This window comes from Phacochoerus africanus, chromosome 9 (assembly GCF_016906955.1).
Source record: "Phacochoerus africanus isolate WHEZ1 chromosome 9, ROS_Pafr_v1, whole genome shotgun sequence".
Classification (NCBI taxonomy): domain Eukaryota; kingdom Metazoa; phylum Chordata; class Mammalia; order Artiodactyla; family Suidae; genus Phacochoerus; species Phacochoerus africanus.
Window position 1 is genome coordinate 103,639,260 of NC_062552.1, and position 19,475 is coordinate 103,658,734.

The window sequence follows — 19,475 nt, forward strand, 5'->3', positions numbered from 1 at the left end:
ATATGTGTGTATATGATGTATAGCGGAAATTGGCACAACAATGTAAATCAACTATACTTTAAAAAATACAAAAAAAGAGAAAGGAATGTTTGTTGAATGAATGTATGCTTATTTAGCAGAATAGGAAACCGAAGCTCAGTGTAGTGAAGTAATTCTCAGGGTCACGTGGGGAGTAAAGTGGCTGGGCTGAAATTAGCATCCAGGTCCAGTTGTCTTTACAGCTTAAGGTCCTACCAGTGGACTAGGAGCCTCAAACACAGGACCCAGGTCACTCAGGTGAGTGAGTGAGTGAACAGGGCTCTGTGTGTGAGTATGTGCGTGCATGTGTGTTTGAGGAGAGGTCTCCATGTGTTTGGGGTGCTGTCTCTGGTACATGGACCTCTTTCCTGATGTTGGCTGAAAGGGCATACGCAGTTCAGCTGTGGCTGATTATTGCTGGATCTTACAATTTTTAGGACAAGCCAGAAATCCGGATTTTTTATGTGAAACATCCTGGGTTTTAAATGCTGGCAACAAGTCCACATTTGAAAAACACACCACACAGAGCATGGCCAAACCCAACACAGCTGCGGGCTGGATGGGGCCATGGTTCGCAGTCTCTGTCCTCAGCTCACCTGCCATGTATTAAAAAACAACATCAGGGTGTTCCCATCATGGCTCAGTGGAAACAAACCCAACTAGTATCCATGAAGATGCAGGTTCCATCCCTGCCCTTGCTCAGTGGGTTAAGGATCTGGCATTGCCACAAGCTATGGTATAAGTTGCTCAGATCTGGCATTGCTGTGGTGTAGGCGTGGGCTGGCAGCTGCAACTCTGCTTTGGCCCCTAGCCTCTAGCCTGGGAGCTTCCATATGCCATGGGTGCAGCCGTAACAAGACAAAAAAGAAAGAAAAAAAACCCCACAAATAATGCTCATTCCTTCCATAGACACTGCATGTTGGGCATTTCATAGCCCTTCTTTTTTTTTTTTTTTTTTTGTCTTTCTGCTATTTCTTTGGGCTGCTTCCGCGGCATATGGAGGTTCCCAGGCTAGGGGTTGAATCGGAGCTGTAGCCACCGGCCTACGCCGGAGCCACAGCAACGCGGGATCCGAGCCGCATCTGCAACCTACACCACAGCTCACGGCAACGCCGGATCGTTAACCCACTGAGCAAGGGCAGGGACCGAACCCGCAACCTCATGGTTCCTAGTCGGATTCGTTAACCACTGCGCCACGACGGGAACTCCGTCCCTTCTTTACTAATATTTAATATTCACAGTGTTTCTTAGGGGGTAGGGATTGCTCTATCTATTTTAGGGATTAGCAAGCAGAGACCTGAAGGGTCCCTTATGAAACCACAGGCAAGTGGCAGAGTTCCCACTCTCAGGCCCTTGGCCTTCCAGTCCAACACTGTCTGCCTTGCCCAGGACCGCCTCTCCCCATGTGTTTCATTTCTCCTTCTCTACTTGGGATATAGGAGAGAGTCTCTGTGTAGTGAACGCGGATAAATACTGTGCCACCCACGGGTTTGGGGTGCCCCCAACAGGATTTATTGCCAGCTCCGTGGAGAGTGGCTTGTGCTGGTTCTTGATTGGAGATGCAGTTATCAAAATATTGTCATGCTGAGTAATGATATAGTTCCCTCAACACACTTTAATTCTGATTAGGCCCTAACAGTCATCGATCAGCCTAACAAGAGAAGGAGAAGCCTTGGCCAGTCTGCAAATTCTGGGCTGGTGCAGTGCCTCCTCTTCTTCAGCCCTGAGCCAGCCCAAGAGTGGAAGGGCAGCAGTTGACTGTTGAGTAAATGAATGAATGAATTCCCTGTCGGGTGAGGGGAAGAGGGAGGAGTGCCCCTTATTTTACTGGCATAACCATAACTAGCATTAGTTGTGCACCTATATATTCCAGAGGTTGCTTTAAACATGGGTGTTGAGGCCATCTATAAATCTAGAACAATGTCTGCCTTCTGTAACTGCTTGAAACATGTTACCCATCAATGCTTCCTTTTATCCTCACAGCAGCCCTGGGAGGAAGGCATTATCATCCTGATTTGGAGATGAGGAAGCCAAGTCATGGAGAGGTCAAGCGACTTGCCCAGGAAACCCAGCCAAGTGGTGCACCCAGGGCTTAAACTCTGGTCCAGCCGTGGGACCCTGGAGCTCACACTCTCACCCACTTGGGAATCACAGAGAAGGGAGACTGCTAGAGAGAGTGAAGGAGATAAAAGAAGTTAGCAGGAACATGCCAAGAGTCAAGAAGGGAAGGGTGCCTGTGGGAACCAGGCTGAGAAAGGGCAGTGAGCTGGGGGGCCCCAGCAGAAAAAGGGCAAGTGTGAGCTGAATCAGAACCCTGTTCAAGGGCCCTGGGTGTGGGTCTCTTTCCACACACGTAAGCTCATGTCATGACACACTTCCTTCGCAGAGCGTTAAGTTCACTCCCAGCCACTGCCATGGGAACATGATGGAGCTGACAGATTTGAGATTAATTTAAAGGCTTTGGCTCTCTGAGTACCAGGTGAAAATTTGCCTCAGGCCTGGCCAGAGCGTGATTTGTAAGTGGGGCTTGACCTTGGCTGCCAGCTAGCCTTTGTACCCTTCACAATTCTCCACAGAGGCTGGAAGCGGGAGGGGGGGCAGCTGCCTGCAGAGACAGGTCAAAAGGGTTGAACAACAGGCAAGAAACGAGAGAACTGATCAATTTTTCTCAGTGAACTTAACGCTCTGCGAAGGAAGTGTGTCATGACATGAGCTTACGTGTGTGGAAAGAGACCCACAGCTGTCTGTCTCTGGGTCTCTCTCACTGTGTCCTACCCGTGGGAGGTCTGGGACATTTTTCAGTGCGTGTCTCCTCAGCTCAGAGTTTTGGGTGAAGAAGGTAAGGAGGTATAGGTGGTTTCAAACTTTTTTTGCCATGGCCCTTAGTCAGAGAAACTTTTAATATCATCACACAGGGCACAAGGACAAAACAGTGGTAGGAGCCATAGTCTCCATGGTCCCAGAGGGGGACCTGGGAGCCAGGGCTGCTGGTGTGTGGCAGGCGCCCCATCAAAACCCAGCCCTCACTTTCAGCAAGGCTGAGCTGGTGTGGTCGTATCAGGAGATGAGTTGAAAGTAGTAATGGTTAGAGCCTTCTCCTTGAGCAAGACAGGCCAAGTAAATCTGGGATGGTGCTTAAGATGGGATCAGGGTAGGTTAACTCCAGTTCTCCTTCTCTGCTTGATTGTCTACAGTGACCAAGCTTTGGCCGGTGAGCTGTAAGAATAAGACTGTTGGTGGCTTCTGGGAAGGACGTTTCCTTCCCTTCCTGATGAGAGAAATATAAAAGGAAAAAGCCACTTATGCTATTCTTTTAAAAATGTTTTTTATTGCTGTATAGCACAGGAAACTATATCTGGTCTCTTGTGATGGAACATGATGGAGGATAATGTGAGAAAAATAATGTGTGTGTATGTATATATATATATATGACTGGGTCACTTTGCTGTACAGCAGAAATTGACTGAACACTATAAATTGACTATAATAAAAAATAAAAATCTTAAAAAATTCCATAATCTCAAAAAAAGTTTACATTTTTATACAGTTTTTAAGGATTACTTTCTATTTAATAGTTATTTCAATTTTTGTGCTGTATTCCTCATGTTCAGCAATGCATCCTCAAGCCTATCCTACATCCAATAGTTTTTACCTCCCACTCTTCTGCCCCTCCTCCCCACCCCACTGGTAACCACTGGCTTGTTCTGAATTTGCTTCTTTTTTGTTATATTCACCAGTTTGTTGTATTTTTTTTAGACTACACACATAAGTAATATCATACAGTAGTTGTCTTTCTCTGTCTGACGTATTTCACCTAGCATAATGCCCTCCGTTCATGTTGCTACAAGTGGCAAAATTTCTTTTTTCTTTTTCTTTTTTTTTTTTTTTTGCTGCACCCATAGCATATAACATGGAAGTTCCTGGGCCAGGGATTGAAACCCACACCTCCACAGAGACAAAGCCATATCCTTAACCTGCTATATCATGGTGGGAACCCCCACATTTCATTTTTTTAAGTGGCTGAGTAGTAGTCCATTGTGTATGTATACCACATCTTCTTTATTCATTCATCTGCTGATGGATGCTTAGGTTACCTCCATATCTTGGTAGTGGTAAGTAATACTTTTATTAATATTGGGTTGCATGTATCTTTTCAAATTAGCGTTTTTTGGTTTTTTTGGGATGTACACCAAAGAGCGGAATTGCTGGGTCATATGATAGTTCTCCTTTTAGTTTTTTGAGGAGGAACCTGCATGCTGTTCCAACTTACATTGCCACAGTGTACAAGGATTACCTTTTCTCCACATCTTCATCAGCATTTGTTATTTTTGTCTTTTACTTTTATGGCCACTCTCATGGCGTATGGAAGCTCCCAGGCCAGGGTTTGAGTCTAACGTGCAACCGCAGCAATTGGATTCTTTAACCCATTGCACTGGACCAGGGATTGAATCCATGCCTCTGCAGTGACCCAAGCCACTGCAGTCAGCTTCATAACCAACTGCACCACAGTGGGAACTCCAATTTGTCTTCTTTTTGATAATAGCCATCCTGACAAGTGTGAGGTGATACCTCATTTTGATTTTGATTTGTTATTTCCACGACGATTAGTGATGTTGAGTATATTTTTATATGCCTTTTGGCCATCTGCATTTCCTCTTTGGAAAATTGTCTATCTAGTTCTTCTGCCCATTTTTAAATTGGGTTGTTTGTTTTTTTGATGTCGAGTTGTGTGAGCTATTTATATATGCTGCTGCTCTCTTTTTAAAATAATGTTTTAAATACTGCCATGTGATAATATGATGCTTGGAAAATGACGGCCATGAGGTGACTATGAGGGGAAATAACATAAGGAGGATGGAAAAAGATTGATGGAACCAGGTCCCAAAGTTGCGGCTGAGCTGGAGTGCCTACCCTGGTACCACCTACCTCTACTTCTTGTCTAGTAAGTAATAATTGTCTCTATAGTTTAAGCCTCTGTTGGTCATATTTCTACTCCTTGCAGCTGAAGCAGTCCTGACTGACTTAGAAGCATAAACTTGGGGGCTGTATTCCTGGGTTTTAGGAGGTCCAGACTTTTTGAACTAAGTCCTAGAATCCATGTTGGATGATTCAGACCCTTGGGTTGGCTTGCACCTTACTACTTTTGTGTGAAGGAAGTTAGTGTGGCACCTCATAGTATTGGCTCAGGATGCCTATTCCTTAGTGTCTTTTGTGCTTTTTTATTTTCTTCTTTTCCCTTTTATAAGAAGAAAAAATCACTGTGAATTGACAGGGGAGTTTCAGTTTTATTTTCAATCAAGAAATACCCTGGCCAAATGCATTGGAAGAATCATACACATGGAGCTAAACACCCAAGGCCATTGGTAGGAAGGGAATGGGGAAGAGTTCTCTAAATAGCTAACATTAATTGCATACCTATGTATACTAGACAAAAATTTAATTTTGGGACACTTAATTTATTCCATTGATCTATCTATCTATCCTTATGCCAGTGCCACACTGTCTTGATTACTGTAGCTTTGAAGTAACTTTTGAAATTAGGAAGTATAGGTCTGCCAACTTTATTTTTCAAGATTATCTTGGAGTTCCTGTCGTGGCGCAGTGGTTAACGAATCCAACTAGGAACCATGAGGTCGAGGGTTTGATTCCTGCCCTTGCTCAGTGGGTTAAGGATCCGGCGTTGTCATGAGCTGTGGTGTGGGTCGCAGACGCAGCTCATATCCCCCGTTACTGTGGCTCTGGTGTAGGCCGGTGGCTACAGCTCTGATTCGACCCCTAGCCTGGGAACATCCATATGCCGCGGGAGTGGCTCAAGAAAAGGCAAAAAAAAAAAGATTAAAAAAAAAAAAAAGATTATCTTGGCCATTCTGTATCCCATGAATCTCCATATAAATTTTAGGATCATTTCATCCACTTCTACAAAAAAGGCAGCATGGATTTTGGTATTTGAATTGGTAGATCAATGTGGGGTAAACTGCCATCTTAACAATATTAAGTCTTCTGATCCATGAACATGGGATGGCTTTCCATTTTTTAGGTCTTTAATTGTTCTAATATTTTGTAGTTTTCAGAGAATAAACTTATTCTTCTGTTAAGTTTATTCCTAAGTATTTAATTCTTTTTGATGCTATTGTGAACAGAGTTGTTTATTAATTTCATTTTTAGATTGTTCATTACAAGTATATAGAAATACAATTGATTTTTGTATATTGATCTTATATTCTGCAATTTTGCTGAGCTTATTTATTTTTTCTGAGTTTATTTATTGTTTATGGGTAAGTATTTTTTTCCTCCTTAATTCTATTTCTTGTTGATCTCCAACCTTGGCTCCATAAGTGTTTTTTCTGTTTTTAATATAAGTGGACAGAACACTTGAAAAGTATGTAAACCTGATAAGACTAGACAGTTCTCCCTTTTTTAATTAGTTTCACTTTTGCCCGGAGTCTGAGACATGGAGTGAGATGGGGAACAATCTTAGGTATTTGGGGAAGAAGGGAAAAAGATTCTTTTACCCAGGAAATTAGAAGAGAAGGTTTGAACAGAAAAACGAGTAAAGGAGAGGGAGCAAGAAGGGGGAAATAGGGAGTTCCCACTGTGGCACAATAGAAGTGAATTCGACTAGTATCCAATACGTGGGTTCCATCCCTGTCCTCTCTCAGGGGGTCAGGTTTCCAGCCTTGCCGAGCTGTGGGATAGGTCAAAGATGCTGCTCAGATCTTGTGATGCTGTGGCTGTGGCTGAGAGATGTCCCTCCAATTCGACCCCTAGCCTGGGAACTTCCATAGGCTGTGGGTGCAGCCCTAAAAAGAAAAGAAAAGAAAAAAAAAGAAAGAAAGAAAGGGAACATACCCAGCACCATGAGGCAGGTCCCCCTGAGGGAGTGTAAGCAAAAGCCCAGGGAGGTAAGAGAAGGTGAAGTGAAGGCAGGGTTCCGATCACTGCCCCTGGTTGCCCAGGGGAGGGAGTGCCGGCAGCTTGCCCAGGAAAGGCTCCTTAGTGTTGGTGTGGCTGGGGTGAAGTACACATTTGTCGCCTAGTGCTCAATATTTATACTAGCCACTAATGTTTTGTGTGCTGTATGTTTGGCACTTATCTTCATGACTCCTTATAATGACTCTGGATGGTAGATCATGGTATCTCTGCTTTACCGGCAAGGAAACTGAGTCTCAGGGGAGTTCAGAAACTTTCCCAGTTAGCTAAGGACAAAGTCAAAAGCTGAGAACTGGCTTCTTGGTCTTCCAAGGCTGCCTTCCTCCCACTGAGCCATGTGGCTTCCTGAACCCTGGGTTGGGGAGGTCTGCTCTGCAGGCCTGCTCTCCTCTCCCTCCTGCAACCAGTGCATCCCAGGTCTCCAGGGAAGAGTGTCCTCGGGCAGGGGGCATGTGTGTGTGGTGCAGCTAGATCTGCCTTGTAGCATTTCTTTGCAAAGTATCCTCAACTCGGCTCTAGCCCCGAGAGCCAGTGTTTTTTTGCCTTATCCAGGACTTCCCTAGGTACAGCTGAGAGAGCTGCGAGTGGGAAAGGTGGAACACACACTCCCGCTGGCCTGCAAAGTTCTGCAGTCAGTTCTTTGAATAGGTTGGGAGCTGAGCCTTCTCCTTTGTATTTGGGCAGACTGGCCTGTTGGACTCAGTTTTGTGAATATAGGAGAAGCCCATGGCCACCCCATCAAGCCCTGGGCTTGGCATAGTTGGGTCTTCAAAATAGTTGTTGAAGGAATGGATTCTAGTCCTTGTCCAGTGCCAGTGTTGTTGGGGGCTGAGATCTGTTAGTGATTTTCAAAGTGGGAGGCAGTCTGGTTTAGAGTATGCAGTAAGACTCCCTGTTAAAATAGGCATCACCTTCATAAACTCATCTGCTAAGTGAGCAGATATTTACTGCTTTCTGAGGAGGCGGTAGGGACAGACCAGCCAGTGAGTCTCAGTACTCATGGGATTTAGAATTTAGAGGGGAAAATGGGTCTAAAGCAAGCAGTTCGTTGCAAGTACCCGAATCCTGGGCACTGTTGTCTTTCTGTTACTGTGTGGTTTTTCTGGACGACACAACAGACAGCCTTCACCTTGCCTGCTCCTTTCTCCTTCCCTCAACTCTCTGTTACTTCCCCACATCTGGCCACCTTCCCAGCCTCTTTCTTCACGCGGGGAGTAAGTTTGCCCTTCTTCCTGCAACAGAGGATTCCTCCTCTTTTCTGAGGAACTCGAGGCAAACGTTCCACACAAGGCTTTTGTCAGTCTCCGTCCGTGAGCCACTCTCCTGCCTGTCTCCACCCATCAATTCTGGTGGTGCTTCCCTTGGTCAGGATGGGCTCTGCAGAGGACTTTTACTCCCTGAGGGACAGCCTGGCGGAAAGATGCAATAGAAGAGTATTACTTTAGGTTTATTTCTTCCTGGGTTAATTGCACATGGGTGAATTCCCACTCTTGGAGGGAAAATGTTTTTTTAAAATGTATGTATGTATAGTCTTTTTAGGGCCACACACTCAGCATAAGGAGGTTCCCAGGCTAGGGTCAAATCAGAGCTACAGCTGCAGGCCTACGTCACAGCTCATGGCAACGCCTGATCCTTAACCCACTGAGTAAGGCCAGGAGGGATTGAACCTGCATCCTCATACATGCTAGTCAGATTCCTTTCCGATGAGCCACAATAGGAACTTCCCGTGGGAAAACATTTTAAATGCTCATTTCCATCACTGTCCCCTTCACTGAACATGTCTTTAAGGATTCAGTGGACCAGGTATAAGTCCAGGGGCTGGAGATGTGTATGGTGACCTGTCCAGATCCCTATTTTTACCCTTTGGGGAGAGAGGAACTGCCTATCAAATGACAGTTAGTAAGATATGGAATCATAGAATCTCAGAGGTAGGAGGGACTTTACCATTTATTCCAATATTTTTTAAACTTCCTTAATCATGACTAATAATAAAAAAATTCTACATGTGTTTCTACATGACCCACTATGCATGCATGTATATTATTCATACATATACACATCCGTATTAAATAAACAAATGCATAACAAACATTTTACAAAGAAATATTTACTCTTTTATTTTTATTTTTTTGCTTTTTAGGGCTGCACCTGCGGTGTATGGAAGTTCCCAGGCTAGGGGTCGAATCGGAGCTACAGCTGCTGGCCTACACCACAGCCACAGCAAAGCAGGATGTGAGCTGCGTCTGAGACCTACACCACAGCTCATGGCAACGCTGGATCCTTAACCCACTGAGTGAGGCCAGGGATCAAACCTGCATCCTCATGTATAGTGGTCACGTTCGTTACCATTGAGCCATGGTGGGAACTCCAATATTTACTTGTAATATGCCTGTATTTTCTATTTTATTTCATTTAAAAATGCTTACACTATAACTTATAAAATTGATTTTTATGACTCAATATTAAGTTTCAAAGTGTAGTTTGTGAAACACTAATCTGACAATAATCTGGAGCTTATACTCTCTCCTGTTTTCAAGTAGTTGTCTAGTCTTTGCTGGGATTTCTCTGGTGATCAGGAACTCAGTATCTACCCAGTAAGTCAATTCAATCTTTGGACAGCTCTGTATGTTAAAAAGTTTCTTTAAAGTGACCTTAAATCTGGTCTTCCGCATGTGACTGCTTCATTCTTCTCCCATGTAAAATCCCCTCGGAATAGCAGTTGAGCCCTCTTGCTTTCTTCAGTCTTGGTTCTGTTGTAATGCCTTGTATAATGTTGGATCCGGGTATGATTGAGCTAGTGTGCATTGGCTTGTGAGAGCCAACTTCCAAATTTTAGGAATTCTGTGAGTTGATTATCCAGTCGTTATTAAAAATTAAATTCTATGACCTACAAATTTCTTAAAAGCGAAGGTAGTAAGTACTCAAAACTCATCACGTTGACTGCATTTGATTATCATCTACACTCTCGAAGCTGTGTCTGTTGTACCTGTGTAGTAGACACACATTTGGTGGTATGCTACTGCCCATCTCTTCCCTGCTCTGTGTTCAAGGGCATGGCATTAGTAGCTTGAAATTGGCTGTGGCGGGGGTATTTATACCAAGCAAATACAGCAAATATAACAGGGCTCCATCCCCAGGAAAGCCAGTTGCTAAGTATTTACCCACACACCAGCGCTCTACAGTTGCACAGCTTGGGTTTAACCTCAGCTGCAGCACTTGCCAGCTGTGTGACTTGGGCAAATTACTTAACATCTCTATAGTTCAGTTTTTTCGCTCACTGCCCATTGTCCTGTGGTTGCTTTGAGGATTAAATGAATTAATGCATGTGAAGTGCTTAGAAGAATGCCTGGCACATGGCACCTTTATAGGTGTTAGCTGTCACTTAGGGTATCTGTTGCTAAATTATTCCATTCTCCCTGGTTAGGTGTGGTTTCTAGGAGTCACTCAGCTGGTCACTCTCCCCTATCTTGTCTTCATGTTTGACATGGGGTTTGTCTTCTCTCCCCAGACAGATCACAGGGGCCTGAGAATAGGGGTGATAGGCTTTTTCTTTGCAACCTCCAGGTCCCGGCCTTAAGTTAGATACGGGCTGGATGCTCAATCTCATGGACCAATGGGAACCTTCTGAGGCCATTGCTGGTCCTGGTGTGGTGCCCTTCTCCTGGTGGAGGGCCCTGGCTTAGGTGGTTGATTTGAGGATGAATAGCTATTTTGGTGGATGCCTCCCTGAGCCGGCCAGCAGTCTCAGACAGCCCATCTGCCACCAGGTGGTTGGCCTATAAATCACTAGGCCTTCCCCTCCCTGTGACTCGATAAAGCTGAAGCATAAACAGCATCTTGTGTCAGTGATGAAGCATCTGGTTCCTCCCTCAGCTCTGGACAAGGCCCCCTGGAACTCGTTTAGGCCCTGATTCTTTCTTGCATACAGCTGCTGTGCTATTTGAAGAAGTTGGAAGACTCCTCTGCCTCAAAACGGCTCTACTGGTGCCTATATTTTACCATTAGAAATTTATTTTTTTTTGTGTGTGTGGGGGTGGTAAACAGTGCTTTCTCTGTAAGGTTTTATTTAAACCTCTAAAATCTTAGCATGAATGAACTTGTCAGCTACATTGCTCTCTGCTCCACTGCAGTCTCTTATCAAAGTAGGCATTAATTCCTAAGAAGTGCTGGAGACAGCACTGTATAATGTCAATTCCCAAACCTGGCTTCACTTTCAGAATCTCTAGGAGGATGCCTTTGCTTAATTAGAAAAATTTTAATAATTTTTAATTTTGATAACTATTGACCCCCTCCCCCCAAAGTAAATGTCACTCATAGAATCTCAATATTTAAATTTGTTTCTGTGTATTAATAAGAAACAAAAGTTTCCCCTTTACTTATCCACCTCCATCCTGGGGAATCTTTTTTTTTTTTTAATTTATATAACTTTTAATTTTAGTCTTCAATTAATATTTTTCAAAAAATAAAAAAATCACATTATACAAAATTTGGACTATAAAGAAAATAGATCACCTGTAATCTCTTTAGTTTCACACAACCGTACTGTTAATTTTGGTGTATTTTCTCTCCAGTATTTGTTATATAAGCAACAACATGCAGTCATTCTCTAGTGTTTTGTTTAAATAAAAGGAAAAATCTAAAAATAAAATCTTCACGACTTTACTGTCTAAAGACAAAGATATGGACTAGATACTTTTAAAATATTCTTTCTATATTGGAACTGAAATCATAACTCCATTTTAAAAATTTTTTTCTTTTTTAGGGCCGCACTCGCAGCGTATGGAGGTTCCCAGGCTAGGGGTCGAATCGGAGCTACAGCTGCTGGCCTATACCACAGCCATGGCAATGCCAGATCCGAGCCTACACCACAGCTTATGGCAATGCCGGATTGATAACCCACTGAGCGAGGCCAGGGATTGAACCTGTATTCCTAGCTGGATTCGTTTCTGCTGCGCCACAATGCAAACTCTTAAAATCATAACTCTTTAATCTGTAAAATACTGAAAAGTAAAAATCTCTTCAGAGTGACTTAAGTAAAATTTTCTCCCTATTTCATCTGTCATAGTCCATCCATCATGGGGAGTCTTTAAAAGTAGTGACTTCTTGACTCCCTCCCTAAACTTTCAGAAATAGAATTTTCTGGAATGGGGGCTAAGAATCCTTATTTTAAAATATTTTCTCCCAGTGATTTCTATGGTGCAGACAGGTATGGGAACTAGAGCAGCAGTGGATTGATGTTTCTTAGTGATAGGTACCATACTCCATCCATTTCTGTGTTCCTGCATCTCCCTGCCCAGGGCTCTGTGTATAGCAGCACAAGTCAGTGCTTAATGAGTGATATTTACACTAAACTGGAAGAAGCTAGGAGCAGCTGGGCAGACCTGGATTTGAGTCTAAGCTCTGCCACTTCCTGTATACCCTGGGTGGTGACTTCCTCCTTATCTGAAAATCAGGATGACAACATGCACAAAAATAGGGTTCAGGGCTAGTGGGATGGCCTCACCCCTTGTCATGCCTCCCTTCCTAGGGCTGTCCAGGAAGGAGGCAGCCAATTAGAGGACACGGTGAGTCCCAGGACAAGTCAGTTACTTAGGGGTAACTATAAGCCTCCTTCAAGCACTGTCCTTACCCTGCTCCCACAGGTCTTACAACACTGCCTATGGGCTGTGCAGAGAAAAAGCTGGGGATATTGGCTGGGCTGGAATCGATCACTTCTCTCTCTGCCTGTGGCTGGATTGATCAGATTCCTGCTTGATATCTGCAGTAAGGAGACCAACTGAAGCTAATTTCCAGCTCGACCTGCCCTAGCTCCTGAGGATTGTGGGGGAGGTTGCCTTAGAGGAAGGCAAGGGACAAGAGGGAGCTTACAGAGAAGGGGGAGGGCACTCCTCTAGGGGTGAGGTTGCCAGGGTGGGGTGGCGGTGTCTCCCCTGCCATCTTCGTGTGTAAGAGAGGGAGCTATGACTGCCTTCCCCACCATCATACTGTGACTTGTTGACACCTGCTTCTCCCAGTCTCTTTCCATTCTGGTTTCGATAGCATCATACCAGTGCATTTTCTTAAATGCTTTATTGAACAGGGAGACTTGGAGTGCTTAGTGGGAGGGACAGCACAGGCGTCAGCAAGTGTCTGTACCTGCGCAGTGCGGCCTCTTCTTTTTGGAAGAAGGGATTAGGCTGGTGTCTCTTCAGGGACTTGGTTTCTGGCTGAGGTCTCCGTTGGAACCCTGGAGCCAATTCTTGGAGTGATGAGAAGTAAAAAAATGTATAGAGCTTTGCTGCTCTGGATTTGATTACTTTGGTGCTCTTTGTTGTTCTAGGAATTGAGGCTTTCTGAGTGTTTATCTGTAAAATGGGAGATTGGTATCTATTTTAAAAGGGAGCAGGGAGTTGATGAGAAAAATCCAAGAAAAGCACCTAGCACAGTCCTTGGAATATAGTAGCTGCTCAATAAATTGTAACTATTGTGGCTATTGTAATTTTTCTTAGTTTCTCTTCTATTCTAAGAACTACCCCCACCCCCACTCCTGTTTTAATGTATCTGAAGTCAGGTCGTGTCTCGCAGTCAATATGTATACCTTAGGCAGAGTGGTTTGTTCTCCTCCTCCACCAAGAGCTATTATTAAGCAATGATGACTTTTTTTTTCCTTTTTTTTTTCTCCCTGCCATTTCTTGGGCCGCTCCCGTGGCATATAGAGGCTCCCAGGCTAGGGGTCGAATCGGAGCTGCAGATGCCAGCCTACGCCAGAGCCACAACAACGCGGGATCCGAGCCGCGTCTGCAAACTACACCACAGCTCATGGCAACGCCGGATCCCCAACCCACTGAGCAAGGCCAGGGATCGAACCCGCGACCTCATGGCTCCTAGTCAGATTCGTTAACCACTGAGCCACGACGGGAACTCCAAGTAATGATGACTTTTATAACTAAGAATTTCTCAGACCTGAGAAAATGTGGTCTCAGAGTTCTGTTTTCCAGCCCTCAGCTGGGACTGCCGATTTGTTTGGCCAATAACCTCTTTTTATAAAGGGAAATTAGCAGGAGTTAAAAGTGTATTAGCAGCTAACTGAGCCAAATTAAGGAGGCATTGAAGAAAAGGGAGGGTTTGTGGAAAAGCAGCTCACTGTGTAAGGCCTCACACAGAAGGGCAGACTATGTAGGAGCTTCTCTGATCTGGACATCGCCAGAGGCCATGTTTCTTGTCCCATCCTACTTGCCTGCCTGCCTCTTTAGAACAGCCCCTCTCCTCTGGTGAGGTGATCTGCCTTCAGAGCCCTAGTGGAGTCTGTAGAATGAAGTGATTGCCCATTTGTGACAGGGCGCTTGGATCCCCACACACAGAACAGTCTACAAATTCACTTAATTAAAATTAAAAACCAATTTAGAGCCTAATTCCTAAGACATTAGGAAACAGCAAGTGTTTCCAGTATAATTCTGGCCCCTCCATTCTTAGGCACAGTAAGGAATTCAAAGATGTCCTAGGTCTCTCTCTCTCTCTCGTTTTGTAGGTGTGTGTGCATGCAAGTGTGATATGCAATTAGGGGACCTGATCTTCCTGAGAGAATCTCTTATTGGAATCATTCCAGAGAATGAACACCTTGCTGCAGGTATCCAGCAGCCAAAGGCAGCTTCCACGCTCCCTGTGGGTTCTCAGTGCTAGGCTCTGAGCAAAATCTCTCTGGGGTCTTGCCTTTCATTCCCGCAGTCTCAATAGGTAGGAAGTGGATGGTGCTTTCACTAGGGTGAAGCCATGCTGGCTGAAGATAAAGCTGTTCCTGATCCTACCACCCTGCCGCAGCCAGGAGCTGACGCTCTTTGAGGGTTTGCTCTGTGGGTAGGTACCATGTTAATCATGTAACTTATAATTCCTCATTTGATTCTCTGATGTTCCTGTTAGAGAAATTCTATTATGGGTATCATTTTGCAGATGAGGAAATATAATCCCAGAAGGCTTGCTTTATGATTCCCAAGTCAGCCTGACTCCACACTCCTGAGTTTTACATTCTCTGCCAAGATCATTGGGTTCTGGTAGCCCTAGGGAAGGGTGCTGAGCAGGCCTGTAAATGTGCTGAGAGGGGTTTGGGGGTCCTGTTTCTATCCTGGGTTCCCCTGCCTAAATCTCCCTTAGGGTTGCTCATTACATGACTCCGGGATGCACCATCCATATTTTCATCTATGGCAGAAGATGGGTAACTTGTAAAAGGCCAGATAATATTTTGGACTTTGTCGGTGTTACAGTCTCTGTTGCAAACACCCGCTTCTGCTATTTAGTGTGAAAGCTGCCACAGAGAACTCATAAGTGAATGGTCACAGCTGTGTTCCAGTAACACTTTATTTACAAAACCAGGTGGCAGGTTGTAGATTGTTGACCTCAGGTCTGTGGCGGTTGAAGGGGTGACATTCACAAACAACCAGGTGGAAGGTACCTCTTGGAGGCTGCGGTGAGGGAAACTGCTTTGTGGTCACCGACGAGTATTCCTGAGGGAAGAAAATAGTCAGCTGTGTTGAATAAAGTTCATGTGTGTGTGTTTTGGGGGGGCTGATATGTATGTATGTATTCACCTAAATGAATCATGTTACTTATTAACCACACTAGTTTAATAATCCTTATTAAAACAAAAGCAAAAATATCAGCATTGTTAGGAGACCCTTGCAAGTAGGGAAGGATGGTGTGACTCAAGGGCTCCCTGAGTTTCTGCTGGTGGGGGGTGGGGTTCCCCGTGGTCACTGAAACCATGATTCCAGGGATGTGCTGTTCCTTCTTTAAAGGTCAGGCCTCAGTGCAGGCAGAACTCTTCCTTAGTCCTTTTTAATGCAGCCAAAAAATGCAGAGATTTGAGATTTTTTTTAGGGCATTTAGAGGAAACCAAAGGAACAGATGCGTATAAGAGACACAAATATGTTCAGTTTATCGCATACGGATTTCTGACCCTACCCCAGCCACCTTTTCTTCATGGGTCTCAGAGTCTCTCCTATTTTTTACTCTCTTCTGGTTCTTTCTAATTAAGTCTTACTTCAAGCCCAGGGACACCTTAATCCCTAGGTAGTCAGTGGCCCGTGGGGTTTGTTATTATAAATGATCTACCTGAAGGACCTCATTTTCAACACACAAAGAGGGCCCACAGCCATGACCTGCCAGTTGGCTTTAAAAGAATAAAAACGCACATAAGTAGTACAAGGAGAATAAAATATACTGAGAAAGAAAGAAAATAAAAATCAGGGGTAGTCCTTCCATTCAGGTATGACCAACACACATTCTACTGTGTCATTCTCCATGACCTTTTGGTAGCATGTTTGGTGACTTTCTTAAACCGCAGGTATAAATCCACACAATAGTAATGCCATGCAGTAATAAAAGGGTCATTCCGTCACAGCAGAATAAGCACAGAGAGATGTTTGGTGAGGGGGAAAGGAGGGGAGAGAAACAATGGGGCCATGCAAGGTGCTTGGCAGGCAGCTGTGCCTCTGTGTTTCTAGGTTCTCGGCCAAGGAACAATGGCGGGGAGCGGGCAGGGTGGGCTTGCACAGCTGTCTGAAGTGTCCTTGCCCTCTCTTGCCTTGGAAGGGAGGTGGCAACTGTTCTGCAAATGGGGTGGGAGCTGGTGCTTCCTTCTCATTCCCTGCAGCTGCCCATCTACCCTGGTCAATGATGCTTGTCCATCACTGCTGAGATCCAAGTCCAGCCATGTGCGATGGGAACATCTGTTCCCATGGCTACAGGGCCCTGCAGTCCTTAAGCCAGGGTGACAGAAGAAGCCAAACATGGGGTCACCATTAGTGTGTGTGCTATGGGGGTAGAGAATGGTGCAGAGTGGAAGGGAGAGGGTCTGGTGCGTGCATGTGTGTGTGTGTGTGTGTGTGTGTGTGTGTGTTGGGGAGTGGGGCTGTATGGAGGTCACTGCCTGTTACTGTCTCTAGGCAGCTGGCACAACTAGCTCATTGGACGTTGGGGCTCTTGGGTCCCTAAGACAGTGTCTGGCAGAAGGATGTAAGCAATGGAGTCGTGGAAGCTCAGTAGGCTGTGGGTAGAAAGTGGATCATAGAATGTGCTTATCTTCTGATCTCTGTGCCACTCAGCCTCAGCAGTGTCATAGAGGATGAATGTCTCCCGTTAGTGTATTATGCGGGCTTTATGGACACAGTTCCTTGTAGCCTCAGAGACCAGGTGTTCACAGCAGGACTGCTTCCATCTCTTTCATTAGTTCTGCCACCAGAGCTGCACAGACAGCACAGGGGTTAAGAACCTGTGCTCTGGAGTTAAGCCCAAGTGGGTTCAATGCAAGCTCCTATGTGTGCTGGCTGTGTGACCTTGAGCAGGAGATGAAATCTCTCTTGGCCTGTTTCCACCCTGAGGAAGAGGATAACAATGCCTTTCTTTGGAGGCGTGGGAAGGATGAGATGAGTGAATCACCCAGCCGGGTCTGTAGCTGTCAGTAGGGTAAGTGTTGATTGCTTCCTTTCTCTCTTGGTTTTGTTCACATCTGTAGACTCTGAGACTGCTCTTCAAGGTACTCAGGACATCTGCCATTCAGGGAAGTATCAAGGTCAGTGTCTTTAAGCTCCCTGTTTGATCCTGTGATGGCCATCTGGTCACCACCACTCACTGTTCACCCCGGTGGCAGCCTATTTCCCAGGCCTTAAGGGTATGAGCGTACTAATGGGTCATGTGGATGGCCATGACCTATTTCCCTTCCTGCCTCTTGACTTTACCTGCTTACCTGGGACCTCAGCCCTGCAAAGTCTCTTCGTCCCTGACACATCTGGAAGTGCCTGGGGGCAGGGGTCTTAAGCCATCACATCAGAGCTGATCTGCAGCCTCAGAGTTCTGCAGCTGTTGCTCTGGTTCCCTTGAATCCTTGAGCTCTTTTGCCTGTCAGGTCCCCCCACTGTTTGCCAGTGGACACCACTATTCTTCCCAAGATCTGTCTCCAGGCCTGTCCATCCTTTCTCTGAAGCTCTTGAGCCACCAAGACTCTTCCCGAGTCTGTGCTGAAGCTTGCTTTGGTGAGGTGAGGGCAGAGAAATTTCTTTGCATATACTTCTAGGGTCTCACTCAGCTGGGACGTAGTGTCCTAAAGCTATTCTGCATCTGCTCTGATCTCAGATATTCTCTGAAGCTGTCTCTTTTCACTTTTTATTTCCAGGATTCTCCCCACCCTCCAGACTTGAGACCTGGTCCCCTTGAGGGCTGGCTGGCTGAGTGAGGTCTGAGAGCCTGCCTAGCGTCATCCCTCCTTCCCGACCTCGGGCTTCTATGGCTTGTAAGCTCTCCTGGAAAGATCCTCAGACCTTACAAAGAGGCTCTGGCAGGCCTGCTCTGCTGGGCGGCCTGCCAAGCCCAGATGCCCAGGCTGAGGCAGGGAGGCCTTAGGGCTACATGATCATTCATAATTTGCTTGGAGACTATCATGGGTCATCTGATCTTCCCTTTTCCAAATGAAATAATCCTGTTTTCTACAACTGTCCACTTATGCACTTCGTAATACTCTTCTGATCCTTTCAAGTTCAGCTGGTTTTTCTTGGTGGAGGGGCCCAGCTGTGGTCCTGGGGACAGAATCTGAGCAGTGCTGAATAGCACGGGCAGTTGCAGTGTTTCCTGCACACCATGTTCTTTTATTAGGTGATCTTTGGGTGGATATGCCCTGGTCAGGGGCTTCTTTGGAGTCATGGGGTGTTCCCAATGGTCAGCGTAGCCCTCGCGGTCCCTCCTCCCACAGCCCAGCCGGCTTTTCTGTCTAGCCAGCCAGTCCTACTGCAGGCTTGCTCTAGAGGTCACCCTCATTCCTCTCAAGGCCAGTGGTCAAATGTGGTCAAGGCGTGGTCTGAGGGCCACCTCTCTAGGGTCGTTCTTGTTAAAATGCAGAGTCCTGAGCCCTTCCCAGACTCCCTGTCATTTTATCCCTTCAGTGCTTCAGGCACAGGGCATGATGGAAAAGCTTATAAGCTGTTCTAGGGCCTTTTGAAACATTTGCACTCTGAGGAGGAAAAGATACTGGCCACAGTATATAAGAAGAAAATTGCAAAATCAAAATTAATGAATGTTTAATTAAATGTTAAGAAAATGTAACTGTGTCATCTCATCAACCACAAGTCAGTTCGCTTTCGTGTAGTTACAAATCATTGATGTTTGTAGTCAGAAGAAAATGCCTTTGTTCCTTATGAGGTGGGCTGGTGCCCCCACAGTAACGGTACCTTGGGCCTCCTACAGTCTTATGATGGCTCTGTCTAGACCCTTTGAAACCTGAATCTTGGGACGGGACCAGGCACCTGTGTGTTTGCCAGCTGATTCCCAAGAATGTTGGTCTCCTGGCTTTCTTGAGATTGCCAGTGCCAATTGAGAGCATGCTTATTGAGGACCAAGAGCTGTATACTGGAGGGTGGCAGTTTCCAAACCTAGGTGATCCTGAGATCCTCCAAGGAAATTAAAAACAATAACACAGTGACTTGGGCCCACTCCAGGCCTATTCGATAAGCTCATCTGGAGTGGAGTCTGGGAATCTACATTTTAAAAAATTCCTGAAGGTAGTG

At 45.4% G+C, this 19,475-nt stretch overlaps 1 pseudogene; it reads right to left on the reverse strand.

Moving 5' to 3' along the window:
- LOC125136758 (cyclin-dependent kinase 1-like) overlaps window positions 1–18,615 on the reverse strand; it is a 42,986-nt pseudogene extending 24,371 nt beyond the window's left edge.
- Window positions 18,616–19,475: the final 860 nt, after the last annotated feature.